The following is a 15,731-nucleotide window of genomic DNA, read 5'->3' as shown; positions in this document are numbered from 1 at the left end:
TGTCTAATGGTGTGCCAACCGTCTCAAGCGTTTTATATATAATGCTTTTTAGGAATTCAAAACATAAGAGGCTAAGCAAAATATATAAAGACATATCTGAATGCCTCAATTTTAGCACAACCTGGTCTGTGTCTTGTGTGACCCAAGCGGCACACGGGGGTATGTACGAGGGAATCATGTTGCAGTGTTCCCCATAGTACTAGAGATATTTATAGACTAAAGTTGCCCCATCTGTTTTCCCGTCTCCTCAATTTCGTTCAACCCGGTCTGTACAGAGTTGAGCAAATGGATCCACCTACATTCTTTGTAGTTTAAGGTCCCAGAAATTGCACCACCCCTAACATTGGGGCTGACTTTTTCTAGGATCCACCATTTGATGCTGTCGGGAGGGTGATTGTGTGTCACAAAATGCTCAACCATAGGCGCCCCTTGTACTTTGCACCTAATCCTGCTTGTATGTTGGAGGATTCTGGCTTTTGCTTTTTGAATGGTTTGACCTACATAGATAAGGCCACAGGGACAAATGATGGCATAGATAACTTGCGAACTGTTACAGTTGGTGAACTGGGGCAATTTGTACGTTTTATTTTCATAACTGAAGCTATTCCCCTCCTGGCAGAGGTCTCATGCTTTGCATTGCCCACATTTGTGGTGTCCCGACACTGGTGGCAGTCCAAAATAGTTCCTCAGGTCTGGTTGTTTAGGTGGTTCAAGGAAGGCTCGTACTAACGAGTCTTTAATGTTTTTGCCCCGCTTGAATGCAAAGATAGGGTCTTGCTGGATCATCAATTCGCTCGCTACCAGGTTCCAGTACTTTTTCACGATTTTTTTGATGTCATTGCTCCTTGTGTTAAATGTTGTGACGCAAACGATGTTGTTGTTTTTGGTGTTTTTAGTTTTGACTTCTAACAGCTGTTCTCTTGGACAGTACCAAGCACGTTTCTTCGCTCTTTTAAGCAAACCCATGGGGTAGCCTCTCTCCCTCAGTCGGTTCGTGAGGACGTCAGATTCCTTGAAGTAGTCCACTCTACGAGTACAATTTCTTCTTAGCCTCAGGTACTGTCCGTAGGGCAAGTTGTCTCTCAGATTGCGGGGGTGATGCGAGTTGTATCTTAATAGTGTGTTTCGCTCCAAGGGTTTGCGGTAGAGATCACAATAAAGGAGCCCTTCCTCCACTCGAAAGGTGAGATCCAGGAAATCAATTGACTCGTTATTGCTAGTCATAGTGAATTGTATATCATTGGACCTGGCATTGAGCCACTCATGGAAGTTATTAAGCTCCATTCTGTCCCCGGACCACACCATGATGACATCGTCAATGTAACGTTTCCAAATAGTAATCTGGTTGAGAAATGGGTTTTGGAGACTGTATAGATGTTCCTCTTCGTAGTTGTCCATAAAAATATTCGCCAGGCTCGGCGCATATGTGGCTCCCATCGCCACTCCTTTGCACTGGTAGTAGAAATGTTTCTGAAAAATAAAATGATTCTTTTTCATTGCGATCTCTAAGAGTGTAATCAAGAAATCGGTCGGGATCCAATGGGGTCTCTCTCGTTCATCCAAGGCGGTTCTGATAACTTCCAAGGCTTTGTCTTGGGGGATTGAGGTATACAGTGAGGAGACATCCAATGTGACAAGCAGTTGTGCTTGTGGATCGAATTCCTGCCCCTCCAAAAGTTGGATAATATGCATAGTGTCTCTTACAAAAGATTTCGTTTTGGGTACCAATGGTTGCAAGAAATAATCAATAAATTTGTTCAGTGGTTCCAAGATTGAGCCGCAACCAGAAACAATTGGTCTGCCTGGTGGTTTCAATAGTCGCTTGTGCACCTTGGGTAACGTATAAATTGTAGGTATACGGGGTTCTTTGTTGTTTAAGAAATCATGTTCATGTTTGCTCAGGAAGCCGCAGTCCAGTCCATGTTTGGTCACCTGTTGAATCATTGATTGTATAGTCGGTTTTGGATCTTTTCTTATTAATTGGTAACTTTCTGGATCTCCCAGTTGGTGTTCAATTTCATCCACATAGTCTTTAGTGTTCTGTAGGACCACAGCTCCACCCTTATCAGCTGCTTTGATAATGATTGAGTCGTTGCTGCTCAGGGAACGTAGTGCCTGCTTTTCTTCCTTGCCAATGTTAAATTGGATGTATTTTCTTTCATCCAAAATTTGCATGGTTTCATGCAGGACAATCTTTTCAAATGCTAGAATCTTCTCACTCATTTGGTAAGCATTTGGGGTGAAAGTTGAAGCTGGCCTAAAATTCGTCGCTGATGGTGCTGGGTTGAAAGAATTTTTACTGAAGTAATATTTCAGCCTGATTTTGCGAAAGAATTGCTGGAGCTCTAGTTTAACTTGAAAAGAATCAGGTATCACAGTAGGCACAAAAGATAGTCCTTTAATGAGAACATTTCTCTCAGCATCGGTCAAGTTATGTGTTGACAAATTAATTATTGGTTCTTTCTGATCAGTTATAATGAGCTTATTTAGAACCTCGATCTGATCTGTTACTCCAATAGTGTCAGGTAAAACTCTCGGTGGTGCTGTGGTATCTTCCGTGTCAGTATTGTTAGCTACAACTGTCTCATGTACTCCGCTGTCAATGCTCTGTTCAGTGGCCATACTTATCATATTCTGATATGTCCCCTCAATCTGTGTTCTCAGATTGGTATTATTAGAGTTCGGTAACAATGCTTCGCTGTTCATGTTAACAGTGTTGGTCAAGACACTCTGTATCTGAGTATTGGCACTGTTTCTCTGGTTTTCAGTGATGGTTGGAGTACTGTATATCTGGATAGTGGTTGTAGTATTCTGTGTCAGGATGTGTACCCTTGGGCTACAACTATTTACCACCTGTATGTTTGTCTCCGGGTAGATATTTCCCCGTGTGTTTCCGGTTGGTAGAAGCGAACACGTGATGTCCCTTGTTGTGTATTCCTGCCTCTGTTCCAACCCCTTGGTCTTTCCCAATTCTGTGCTCTGCCACCGCCCCTGTTGGTTTGGCGGTAGCCTTCCCCTAAAAAATTGGGGCCTTGATTGACTTGGTTACCTTGATAGCTGGTGGAGGGTCTATCAATATCAGTATCAGAGCCACTACCAAAGGAAGAATCTGAGAAGGTTTTAAATCTCCTAGGGCCCTGTCTGCTTTTATTTGAGAAGAAGCCTTGACTGTCTTGCTGATAATAATCGTCAGATAGGTAAGGATATGTGTTGTTCTTATCGTAACCTCTTATATCCTTAGCTAATTTGTCCAACTTCCTATTCAGTGTGACTGTATTAAATTCTGCCAATGTTTTCTCTGCCCGCTCTAGAGCTTCTCTAGCATTTGTAAGAGCTCTGTCCTCAAGAATCTCCTTCTTAAGGTCAGCGATTTCTTGTGTAAGTTTTTTGACGTACTCAATAGCTGTCTCTACACCGAGAACCATCCAGTGTCTGGAGCAGTTATTGGCCACGTAGCTGAATCCTTCCCTGAACTTGGGGATATCTATGAAGATTGCTGGTTCGTTGCGTACTTGCAATCCCTTGGGAATTATATTTGAGGACAAATACTTGGTTAGGACATGCCCGTGAAGGCGGGCTCTGATTAGTTTCTTTTCAAGTCTTTCAATTTTGGCTAGTTTCTCGTTAAGACCCGAGTCAACTGACACTCTGTCTGAGCCTAGAAGAAAACTAGAAGCACCTTGATCTTGTATAAGTTTAGCTATATAATCTTCCGTATATGATAGAGTTTCTTTTTCAGACATACTACAGAATTCGAAATGATAAACAATAAAAATAAAAATAAATAACACACAGTACAGTGAACGAGTTACAAGACAATAAATGAGAGTTAGAAACCCTCGCAGGTATGTACCTGCGCTCAACTTGATAATATCAAAATGGGGTAACCCAGTATCCCTCAGAACCTGGGCGGGTAATCAAAATATTACAAACGGTTCTGTCGGGTAAACAGTATTGCTTCAAGAAAAAATCTTCATTTATATGCATATACGAACACACATGGAGACTATAAGTAATTTTTCAAAGAGGCTTTATGAATTGCATCATTCATAAATAACTAATGACAATGGCTGTCAAATGTAAAACACAGTTGTGACAAAGTGGCATGAAGTGACATAAAGTGCTCAGTGCTGTGGTGAAAAGTGCGTAATATATACAGTGTGATTTTTGCAGGGTACTAATAATTTGCAAAGGCCAGTCTGAGCGAATGATCAACACTGCAAGTCGATTAAATCAGTCTTTTGTGCAGAGTATTTCAACTGATCCTTCAATAAGTGTCGACGTTTCAACCCAAGGTAGCGTAATTCGCTAGTCAATACGGGTCTTCATCAGGACAGGGATTGACAGCCTATGAAATAGTAATAAATATGGTCAGGTGCGTTCGAAAGACTGAATGCCGTCTACAATTGTGCATGCAGGGTGGGGACTCACCAAAATAAGCAAGCCCAATGTTGCTTGAAGGGCGATGTGTAAAGGAGAGGCAAGAGCAGTTGTATCCTGTTCTCCCTGGTTGAAGATAAATTTAAAAAATTAGGATAAGTAGCCCTGTCGTGGCTAATAGAATGATCAAGTGATTGTGGAGAGATGGATAGACTCACTTGGTAAGTGCGTGAATTCCGTTCAGTAATTCGAACGAATCCGCGTAGGGGATTGATCGTCCTTTGCGGGAGCATAGACGAGGTTCTGGCTTTCAGACGGACGATTCACTGTCAAGACAAATTAAATTAAACTCAGTCAAGAGTCCAAGTTAAAACGGGCAGGCGCCTGACTCAGGGAAGGGGAGGAGAGAGGAGTTTGCGCACACTCACCATCTGATTTAGTATCGGTTTCAGCAATTACTTCATGATCAGCAGCGCGCAGGCAAGCGTCCTGTCATTCGCGAAGTCTGTCAGCGAATGTGACAAGCGCTGTCAATTAAATGATGAAGGAAACGCGCCGGATTTGGCGCGTGCGGCCGCGTCATGTGTCGGTTGCTTAGAAACGCTCGTGACTCTGATCTCTGAGTCCTAATTGGATTAGGTGGCGGATCTGGATTGGCTAGAATGAACGTTGTTAAGGTAACAACGTCAAACTTTGGTTACTAGGGCTCGTGACTCTGATCTCTGAGTCCTGATTGGATGTGGTGGCGGATCTGGATTGGCTAGAATGAACGTTGCTAGGTGACAACGTCAAACTTGGTTACTGGGGGCCCCGGTGTGTGTACTCAGATGGGGGCGACGTCAGAGACGTCAAACCAAATAAATAACTAGAGCGCTGTCAATTTGAGCGCGAACGGTGATTGGGAGCGGTCTCGCGATGACCCGTATGGTAAATTAAGAGGCAATCAATGGATTAGTTGGATTATGAACATAATGTCAATAAATCCCGCATTATTTGGGTTGTGCGTTAGAATTGAAAACAAGCAAAATTGAAAACAAGCAAAACAAGGTGGCACAGTGAGGATTTTGCTGTAAGTATTCAAAATGTTAACATACATTTGGTGTAAAGAAGCATTGGTGGAGATGATACAATAAATTGATTATTAACACATCAATGGCTATTCTGCTAACATTTGGTTCATGTGAGCATTTGGCAATGTTGAGATTATGTACATTTAAAATTTCAACAAAATTGCGGGTGGTTTTGACACATCTGACTAGTGTTATGAACGGATTAAAAATAAAAATAAAATTAAAATTGGAATTCTTGTCTAATGGTGTGCCAACCGTCTCAAGCGTTTTATATATAATGCTTTTTAGGAATTCAAAACATAAGAGGCTAAGCAAAATATATAAAGACATATCTGAATGCCTCAATTTTAGCACAACCTGGTCTGTGTCTTGTGTGACCCAAGCGGCACACGGGGGTATGTACGAGGGAATCGTGTTGCAGTGTTACCCATAGTACTAGAGATATTTATAGACTAAAGTTGCCCCATCTGTTTTCCCGTCTCCTCAATTTCGTTCAACCCGGTCTGTACAGAGTTGAGCAAATGGATCCACCTACATTCTTTGTAGTTTAGGGTCCCAGAAATTGCACCACCCCTAACATTGGGGCTGACTTTTTCTAGGATCCACCATTTGATGCTGTCGGGAGGGTGATTGTGTGTCACAAAATGCTCAACCATAGGCGCCCCTTGTACTTTGCACCTAATCCTGCTTGTATGTTGGAGGATTCTGGCTTTTGCTTTTTGAATGGTTTGACCTACATAGATAAGGCCACAGGGACAAATGATGGCATAGATAACTTGCGAACTGTTACAGTTGGTGAACTGGGGCAATTTGTACGTTTTATTTTCATAACTGAAGCTATTCCCCTCCTGGCAGAGGTCGCATGCTTTGCATTGCCCACATTTGTGGTGTCCCGACACTGGTGGCAGTCCAAAATAGTTCCTCAGGTCTGGTTGTTTAGGTGGTTCAAGGAAGGCTCGTACTAACGAGTCTTTAATGTTTTTGCCCCGCTTGAATGCAAAGATAGGGTCTTGCTGGATCATCAATTCGCTCGCTACCAGGTTCCATGGGTTTGCTTAAAAGAGCGAAGAAACGTGCTTGGTACTGTCCAAGAGAACAGCTGTTAGAAGTCAAAACTAAAAACACCAAAAACAACAACATCGTTTGCGTCACAACATTTAACACAAGGAGCAATGACATCAAAAAAATTGTGAAAAAGTACTGGAACCTGGTAGCGAGCGAATTGATGATCCAGCAAGGTTCAACTCTTTCCCCATCACTATTCAGTCTGTATGTCGAACCACTACCAGAAATATTACAGCAGGCAAACATTTCCTTCCACATGTATGCAGATGACACACAGCTGTATATGAAGATTACATCGCTCTAAGAGACCAACACAATGAACCAGGCATTCAAGAGGACTGTTCAATGGCTACCTAACAATCATCTTAAGCTTAACTAGCAGAAAGCAGAATTCCTTCTGATTCCCCCCCCCCCCAAAAAGCTCCACGTTGATAAAGGAATGGACCAAGACAATCACTACGCTAAACTGTACCCCGATTCTAGTGGACTAAACCAAATCTCTAGGAATTATGCTGGATAAGGATCTAAACATGTGAACCCACATCAACATGATGGAAAAAAATGCCCGCTTCCATCTGAGGTCATCGATACATCAGACCTTAAAAAGTCAGTCCAGGCTTTGGTCATCTCGAGGACTGAGTACAGATGCACAACCCTAGCAGGGCTACCCAAGATTTCAACAGCGCCCTGAAAAGCTTGCCTCAGTGCAGCAGCTAGACTCATAACAGGATCTAGAAACAATATCCAGAGGCAGCAGATTCTCTCGGAGCACTGGAGATCTTTTACTGAAACCTGCATTCTTCCGCAAGAAGAAAACATATGATAGAGCATTCTCTGGAGCTGCACCAAGAATTTGGAATTCGCTTCCCCAGAACATTAGAAGAATCACTTCCACAGCTTTATGAAAAAAGGAAGCCAAGGCCTTCCTCATGAGCAAATTCCTACCATAACTATCAGCGGACACTGCTAGGGTTCTATTTGAGACCAACAGTCAATCTCCTGATCTTCTGCAATCGGCTGTTCCAGTAGGTTACATTATTCAGCAGAATAGTCCCTCCAACATTATGTAATTGAATCTTGGGATAGCGTATACCAGATCGCTATCATTGTTTGAGCTTTATCACCTATAACCAGCTTGGTTGATGCACCCAGTCCCTGCACTTGATGATAGGTGATTTGATAAGGACAGGTACTTCTAAAAAGCCACATGGTGTAATTGACTGGCCATGTAATATTGTAACACAAGTTGATCTCAAGTAATCATCAGAATGTGTATTACTTGTAAGTGCAAATTGATTGCCACTTTAAGAATTAATACTTACGTCTGGTAGTCTGCTGAAAGGTTTTGTGTAACTATGGAAAGTGAATGCGATTGAACTGGGAAGTGCTCTGCTACCCAATCTTGGGACATGTTTGTGCTATAGAAAACACCAAATAAATAAATATATGTGATTTCTTAATAGATGTTCACCTTCAAGCCATCTTTCCCAAAATATATACCTCTCTGCATCTTTGAATAAACTCAAAAGTACCACCATAGCTATAGCTATATGCTATAGCTATTAGCTATAAAAATTGATAGCTTTTTTTCAGGTAGGAAGCGGCCAGGTGGCACCCCTACAACCTAAGATCATCACCATTCTGGCCTGGGAGTTCCCCAAGACCCAGACAGAGTTGAGAGCCTTTTTAGGTCTCACCATGTACTGCAGACGGTTTTTCAAGGGGTATGGCACCATTGCCATCCCCTTGACAGAGCTGACTTCAAGGAAGCAGCCAAGAAAAGTGATTTGGGCTGATGCCTGTCAGACCTGTTTTGATGCCCTGAAATCTGCCATGTGCACGGCACGCGTGCTCAAGGCACCCAACTTCCCCCCAAGAATTTGTTGTGCAGGGAGATGCTTGAGAACATGGTGTGGGAGCAGCACTCACACTTGAATGACGAGGGCTTGTACCAACTTGTAGCTTTTCATTAGTAGGAGGCTAATTCCCCGGGAACAGAGATGGAGTGCAATTTTAGAGAAGCTTTGGCTGTGGTGTGGGGGCTAAAGAAGCTAAGACCCTACTTGTTTGGGACTCACTTCCAGGTTCAGACTGACCACAGCCTCCTCAGATGGTTGATGCAAATGAGGGGTGAGAATCCAAAACTGTTGAAGTGGTCCATTGCCCTGGTACAGAACACGCCAATGAGAAAGGTCTTTCCAGATCCTTCGCCTTAGTGATGAGAACTCCTGAGGGGGTGGGTAGTTCTCCCCACTTTTCAGCTGGAGGGGACACGCATTAGACTTGGCATATTTGGTGTGGTTTCGAGTGACTTTTTGTCTCTACCTTCTGTATTTTTGATGCTGTGCCGGATTTAATTTTTGCTGGCTTAGATGCTTTGGACACTTTGCCACTGCTGATCAGTCTAAAAGTGCAAGTGCTCCCTCTATAAATTGTTATTAAAATTTGTTCCCCCTATTTGGCATATTTTATTTACTGGTAAGTCCCTAGTAAAGTGCAATGAGTGTGCCAGGGCCTGAAAATCAAATGCTACTAGTGGGCCTGCAGCATTGATTGTCCCACCCACATGAATAGCCCTGAAAAGGTATCTCAGACTTGCCACTGCAGTGTCTGTGCGCAGTTTTAAACTGCCATGTCGACCTGGCAAATGCATCCACTTGCCCGGCCCTAACCTTCCCTTTTCTTACATGTAAGACACCCCTCAGGTAGGACTAAGGTACCCCGTTGGGCAGGGTGCAGTGTATGTGATAGGTAGGCTATGTATTGGTGTGTTGCATGTCCTGATAGTGAAATACTGCCAATTTCGTTTTTCATTATTGTAAGGCTATTTGTCATATAGGATAGCATGGGAGATACTTTGTAACATCTTACAAGTATAAGTTCCCATTGGGACAAGATGGAAGAATAACGTTTAGGCTCTCTGAACTCAGAATTTAATAACACATCTCTTAGTAAAGGTGTTTTTTAAATTGTGTGTTTGAAAATGCCACTTTTAGAAAGTAAGTATTTTCTGGTTTAACCATTCTCTGTGCCTCTGCTTGCTTGTGTATTGACTGTCTGGTTGTGGAGTGACAGGGGCTGAGGATGTGCATTCACTGTGGACAGCCACTGGGGGGTGAGGAGTGCCTGGCCCTTCCTGGATGGCTCATGGCTGAGCTGAATAGAGCTTGGCTGCATTTAGAATAGTGGGAGGAGTTTCACTTGCACCTGAATAGGGCATGTACCCCTTGCACAATGCTGTCTCCACCCCCTGTGGTCATACTGCACCAATGAGGACAGAACTGGTTTGGGCTGGGCTCACAGACCCTTGCACAAAGAAGAACAAAGACAAAATGAGGTATAAGTAATGGTCCTTAAACACCAGAACTTTAGATCTCTTTTGGACTCAAGAGGAACCTTTATCAAGGAGAAACGCCGGAGAGCTGTGAGGAGGACTACTGCCCCTTTACTGTGTGCTGAGTGGGGTTGGTCTGCACTTGCTGCTTCTGCCAAGGAAAGGACAAAGACTGAAACTTTGCTGAGAAACCTGCTTGAAGAAGAATCTCCAAGGGCCTATGTGTGCTGGCCTCCTGTTCTGAAGTCTCAGGGACACAACAACTTCACTTCCAGCTCCCCTGAAATCTATTGCTGAGAGTTCTGCCTGGCCAGGAGGTACCTATTCCAGTTTTGGGCTTCTGGAGGTTGTTCCTGCTGTTCGGAGCTGGAATTAACTTGAAAGAAGCAAGAAAACCTGTCTCTAACGCCATCAGCGATGCCACTGTGACGCCGTGACCTGCATCATGGCAGGGGCACAGCTCGTGAAGTGCATGATGCACCACCCGGCCTGCACCGCAGCTCCATCACTCTTTGATGCCTGGAGTTATTGGCATTCCCGAAGCCGGCGCCCGCACCGACTCCATCATTGCCAGTGCCGGCATCCTGTTATCGCTGTGCCGATTACTGCCGAGGGTGACTCCACAAACTCGCCGACGCAACCAACTTCCACTATCCTGGATTCGACATGTCGCCTCCTCATGGACACAATACCTCAACTCCCCCATGGGAAGCAGGGAGCCGGCCTCGACCTTGGCACCGGCGCTGCACCTCCTCGATGCCATGCATTGTCATAGACTTCAATATCCAAAGGTACTGTTTGTTTGGGGTTCCGTGTGACTTCATGCCTGATGCCGCGCACCTCGCGGTCGGCGCCATACTATGGATTTATTGCTGTCACGATGTTGTAATAGCCCCAGATGGACCAATTTGTTTTCTACAAGCTTCGTTTTGGAAATAACTGTTTTAAGTGCTATTTTAATACATGTATGTTGGATCTTTGTCGTTTTGGTCTTGTTGAGTTAAGATAAAGATACTTTATTCTTCTAAACTGCTGTGGTGTCCATTTGTGGTGTTATCACTTTATTACTGTGTGTTTTGTGTACAAATACTTTACACATTGCCTTTGGGAATAAGCCTGACTGCTTGTGCCAAGCTACCAAGGGGGTGAGCAGAGGTTATCTAAAGTGTGCATCCCCCTTACCCTTACTAGAAGCAAGGGTCCCTACTTGGACAAAGGTGCATATCTCTGCCATTTAGAGAACCCCCACTTCTAATAGTCCTGTGGTTGTCGGTGTGGCGCTGCAGCAGTTGCCGTCTCTCCTGGGGTTGATGTTAGCAGCTCATCGGCAGTGCACTGGTGGAGGGGCCAGGATTCCTGGCGCTTGGCGTGGTCCAGCGTAAAGGGGCGCAGATGGGTTTGACTCTGGCACGCCTTTGACACACCAGCAGCGTGGCCACGCTGCGGTCCTGGGGGTGGAAGGGGCTCTGAGAAGCGGGAGCCGTCAGCTAAAAACTGTGGAAAAAGTGCAGCGTGGTGGGGGCTAACTAGAATCAGATCTGTAAGGGGAAAACAAGAATGCCAGGGCACAGAGTGGGAAAGGGGAGGCTGGAATACCTAGACAAGCGTTGGAGAGCTCAGGACGGCAGTGGTGTCAGGGGGAGCTGGTGCAGGACGTATTGGATAAATACGGTGCAATCCTACACTTTCACTTTGACATAGGGCAGTGCAGCAAGGTGAATGCTGGACCGTCATTTCGCACAATGCATAGTTTTGCAGACTTTCTGGGCATTTTGCATAATTTTTGCAGAGGAAATTACACATGCTTTCCCTTGGCTTTGTAGGAAGTACAAACACCAGGTGATTTAGGGTAGTGGAAATAAAACCGTTCCCTATAAATTAGGTTATAATAAAACCAAATAGAAAATGTAAAGCTTAATTCAGTAACATATTTTACATAGAGGATAGGATAGAATTTGCACATTAAAAAAGTTCAGCAAACAGTTCAATGTGCTTTCAGAGATTAATTGGAAAAGTAACATGTTCGACATTCTGCAAATTATTAATTTCGAAATATCAAGTATTAAAGAAACTAAACCATTTCCAAACAAGACACATCAACTGATAAATTTGCTCAATAAATAGAGTTATTAGATGCAGACAAAAAAATGTAAAGCTACATTTTAATTTACAGATTTCTGTTACAAATGTAAAATTACAAGAAAATGCAACGTGACATAATTTTATAGGCCTGCCTGATACATAAATATTCTGCTTCTCCTACAGACCATAAGATGCCCTGCAGAAAAATAAGGCCTTCAAAGTTTAAATACATTGTTTTATTTGTAGGAAAATACAGCATCTGAAAGCGCCAAATTAACCAGTTCCTAACTTGCGGCTGTTTACGGTTTGAAAGATGACAACTAAGATCGTTGGTAATGGACAGAATCAACCATATGGTGTCGTGTACCCATGAAAGTGCTTGCCACAGGAATGAGTTTCAGAGATTATTTTAAACATTGGGGTTTGCACATTGTGTTCTCACAAAGATCACTTAATGTATTGCACACATTTAATAATTCGATACATTACAAGACCTTTGAAAATAAAAATAAATAAAATAGAGGCTGCCGAGTTGTTTATGTTCCCTAACTATGTATAGACTTTGAAAGTGGTTTGTGTAGTACATGGCGCCATGGATTTCTGCAGCAGACATAAAGGAAGGACGCCATATAGGAAGAAGAGGTAGGCGACCTTACCACATTTGACCGTTGACCCTTCGTTATCTTTGGACCCTATTCATCAAGACAGAGGTGTGAAAGGTCGAAGGTCAATCCGCTAATTAAGTTTAATGCTCTTTCTGTTGGGTTTGACAAGAGCAGCCATTGAGGAGCATAGATCTTATACTTTTTCTTCTTGTATAAATTTGATGTTTTTTCCAGAAGTTTTTCAAAATGCAACTACATTCACAAGAAGACTTTGTGGGCTGCCACACATACCAAACATCCTTGAAGGTACGATTGCCCCCCCCCATCGTATTAGCGTATGGCTTCTTCAAACTGCTGCCTGTCACTCCCTTTCTCCAGCTTTGAAGTGAATGTTGTCAGACATAGTGTACCTACAATACGTGTAGTCCATGGGTACCCACAAACATTTCCTAAGGGCCAAAAAGTCTGATCTGTGATGTGCCTGAGGGCCAGCTGGATGGCGGTCGGGCAAAGGGGTTAGGGGGATTGGCGATAAGGTAGCTGTAGGTAAACCGAAGGATATACAACTAGTGGCTGAATTGAACAATGTGAAACCAGAAAACCTGGGGTTAATCCCTGCTTCCCTACTTTTCTAAATTGTGTGATCCTAGGCAATTGTTTAGTTTCACGTTCCCTCCTTTTTCTTCATTATCACATGTAAAAGGGCCACAAAATACATGAATTCAGGGTATGCACTGTACAAAAGCTCCTCCTGCATTTGATTTAACAAACTGTTCATGTATAAGGAAACCAGGCCACCCAAAAAGTCAACATAAGAATTGACTTGCCTCTTTAGTTCACGATTGGCGTTGTTGTCAGGGTAGGGGGAACAATTAATGCTTCTAAATTCATGTTTGAAAACTATCACTTTAAATTAATAATTCTCAATGCTCTGATATAATCAATCAAATATACTAAGGTGAAAACGTTCTGCATGTTAATTAAATACAGTTTTTGAATTTTGCAGAGAATATAATTATTTTACACATTTGCTGCAAGAGGTCTTCACAAATGAAGGCGTTTGTAAAGTTAAGTACAGGACTCCCTCGTTAAATCCTTTCTTTAGCACCAATTAATATTGAAATAAATGATTTCCTGTCTATTTAACATCTTTTTATTGTTAGTACTAAGTGGAGTAAACAGAAGCTCAGTGTTCCTGTTGACCAGGGAGCTGCATGTAAAGGTCACCCATACTTTGAGTATCCATGGTGTAGTCCCTCTAGATCATGGGTACTCACAAACTTTCTCTCGGGGGCCAAATTTACAGTGTGGTTTATGGCCGAGGGCCGCACCGGTGGGGGCGGGGCAGTAGGGTGAGGGTCGGGGCTAGAGCAAAAAAATAAATAACTATGCCCATGAGGTTGAACACTGCAGTGGACGCCTTTGTCCACTGAGCCACCAGACCCGGTATACACACATCTCTCTCTCTATGTATCTCTCTATCTCTCTCTCTGTCTCCCTCCCTCTCTCTATCACTCTCTCTCTCCCTCTCTCCCTCCCTCTCTCTCCGTCTCCCTCTGTCTCACTCACTCTGCTTGTCTCCCTCTCTCGCTCTGTCTCCCTCCCTCTCTCTCTCCCTCCCTCTCTCTCTCTCTGTCTCCCTCCCTCCCTCTGTCTGTCTTTGTCTCCCTCCCTCTATCTCCCTCTGTCTGTCTCTGTCTCCCTCTGTCTCGCTCACTCTGCGTGTCTCTCCCTCTCTCTCTCTCTCTCTCTCTCTCTGTGTCCCTCCCTCTCTCTGTTTCCCCCCTCTCTCTCCCTGTCTCCCTCCCTCTATCTCCCTCTGTCTGTCTCTGTCTCCCTCCCTCTGTCTCCCTCTCACTGTCTCTGTCTCCCTCCTCTGTCTCCCTCTGACTGTCTCTGTCTCCCTCCCTCTGTCTCCCTCTGTCTCTCTCTGTCTCCCTCCCTCCCTCTCTCTATCACTCTCTCTCTCCCCTCCCTCTCTCTCCATATTTCTCTGTCTCACTCACTCTGCTTGTCTCCCTCTCCCCCTCTCTCTCTCTCTCTCTCTGTCTCCCTCCCTCCCTCTGTCTGTCCCTGTCTCCCTCCCTCTGTCTCCCTCTGTCTGTCTCTGTCTCACTCACTCTGATTGTCTCCCTCTCTCTCTCTCTGTCTCCCTCCCTCTCTCTGATTCCCTCCCTCTCTCTCCCTGTCTCCCTCCTCTGTCTCCCTCTGTCTGTCTCTGTCTCCCTCCCTCTGTCTCCCTCTGACTGTCTCTGTCTCCCTCCCTCTGTCTCCCTCTGTCTTTCTCTATATCCCTCCCTCTATCTGTCTCCCTACCTCTGTCTGTCACCCTCCTCCCTCTGTCTCCCGCTGTCTGTCTCCCTCCCTCTGTCTCCCTCTGTCTGTCTCTGTATCCCTCTGTCTCACTCACTCTGCTTGTCTCCCTCTCTCTCTCTGTCTCCCTCCCTCTCTCTGTTTCCCTCCCTCTCTCTCCCTGTCTCCCTCCCTCTGTCTGTCTCTGTCTCCCTCCCTCTGTCTCCCTCTGACTGTCTCTGTCTCCCTCTGACTGTCTCTGTCTCCCTCCCTCTGTCCGTCTCTGTATCCCTCCCTCTGCTTCCCTCTATCTGTCTCCCTCCCTCTGTCTGTCACCCTCCTCCCTCTGTCTCCCGCTGTCTGTCTCCCTCCCTCTCTCTGTCTCCCTCTCTCTGTCTCTCCTCTCTGTCTCTGTCTCCCTCTCTCTGTCTCCCTCTGTCTCACTCACTCTGCTTGTCTCCCCCTCTCTATCTCTTTCCCTCTGTCTGTCTCCCTCTGTCTGTCTCCCTCTGTCTGTCTCTGTCTCCCTCTGTCTCCCTCCGTCTCCCTCTATCTGTCTCTCTCCCTCTCTGTCGCCCTCCTCCCTCCGTCTCCCTCTGTCTTTCTCCCTCCCTCTGTCAGTCTCCCTCTGTCTGTCCCCCTCTGTTTCCCTCTCTCTGTTTCCCTCTCTCTGTTTCCCTCTCTCTGTTTCCCTCCCTCTGTCTCCCTCCCTCTGTCTCCCTCCCTCTGTCTCCCTCCCTCCCTCTGTCTCCCTCCCTCCCTCTGTCTCCCTCCCTCTGTCTCCCTCTGTCTATCTCCCTCCGTCTCCCTCTATCTGTCTCCCTCCCTCTGTCTGTCGCCCTCCTCCCTCTGTCTCCCTCCCTCTGTCTCCCTCCCTCTGTCTCCCTCCCTCTGTCAGCCTCC

This window comes from Triturus cristatus, chromosome 5_1 (assembly GCF_964204655.1).
Source record: "Triturus cristatus chromosome 5_1, aTriCri1.1, whole genome shotgun sequence".
NCBI lineage: Eukaryota > Metazoa > Chordata > Amphibia > Caudata > Salamandridae > Triturus > Triturus cristatus.
Note: the sequence above shows the minus strand (reverse complement) of the source record.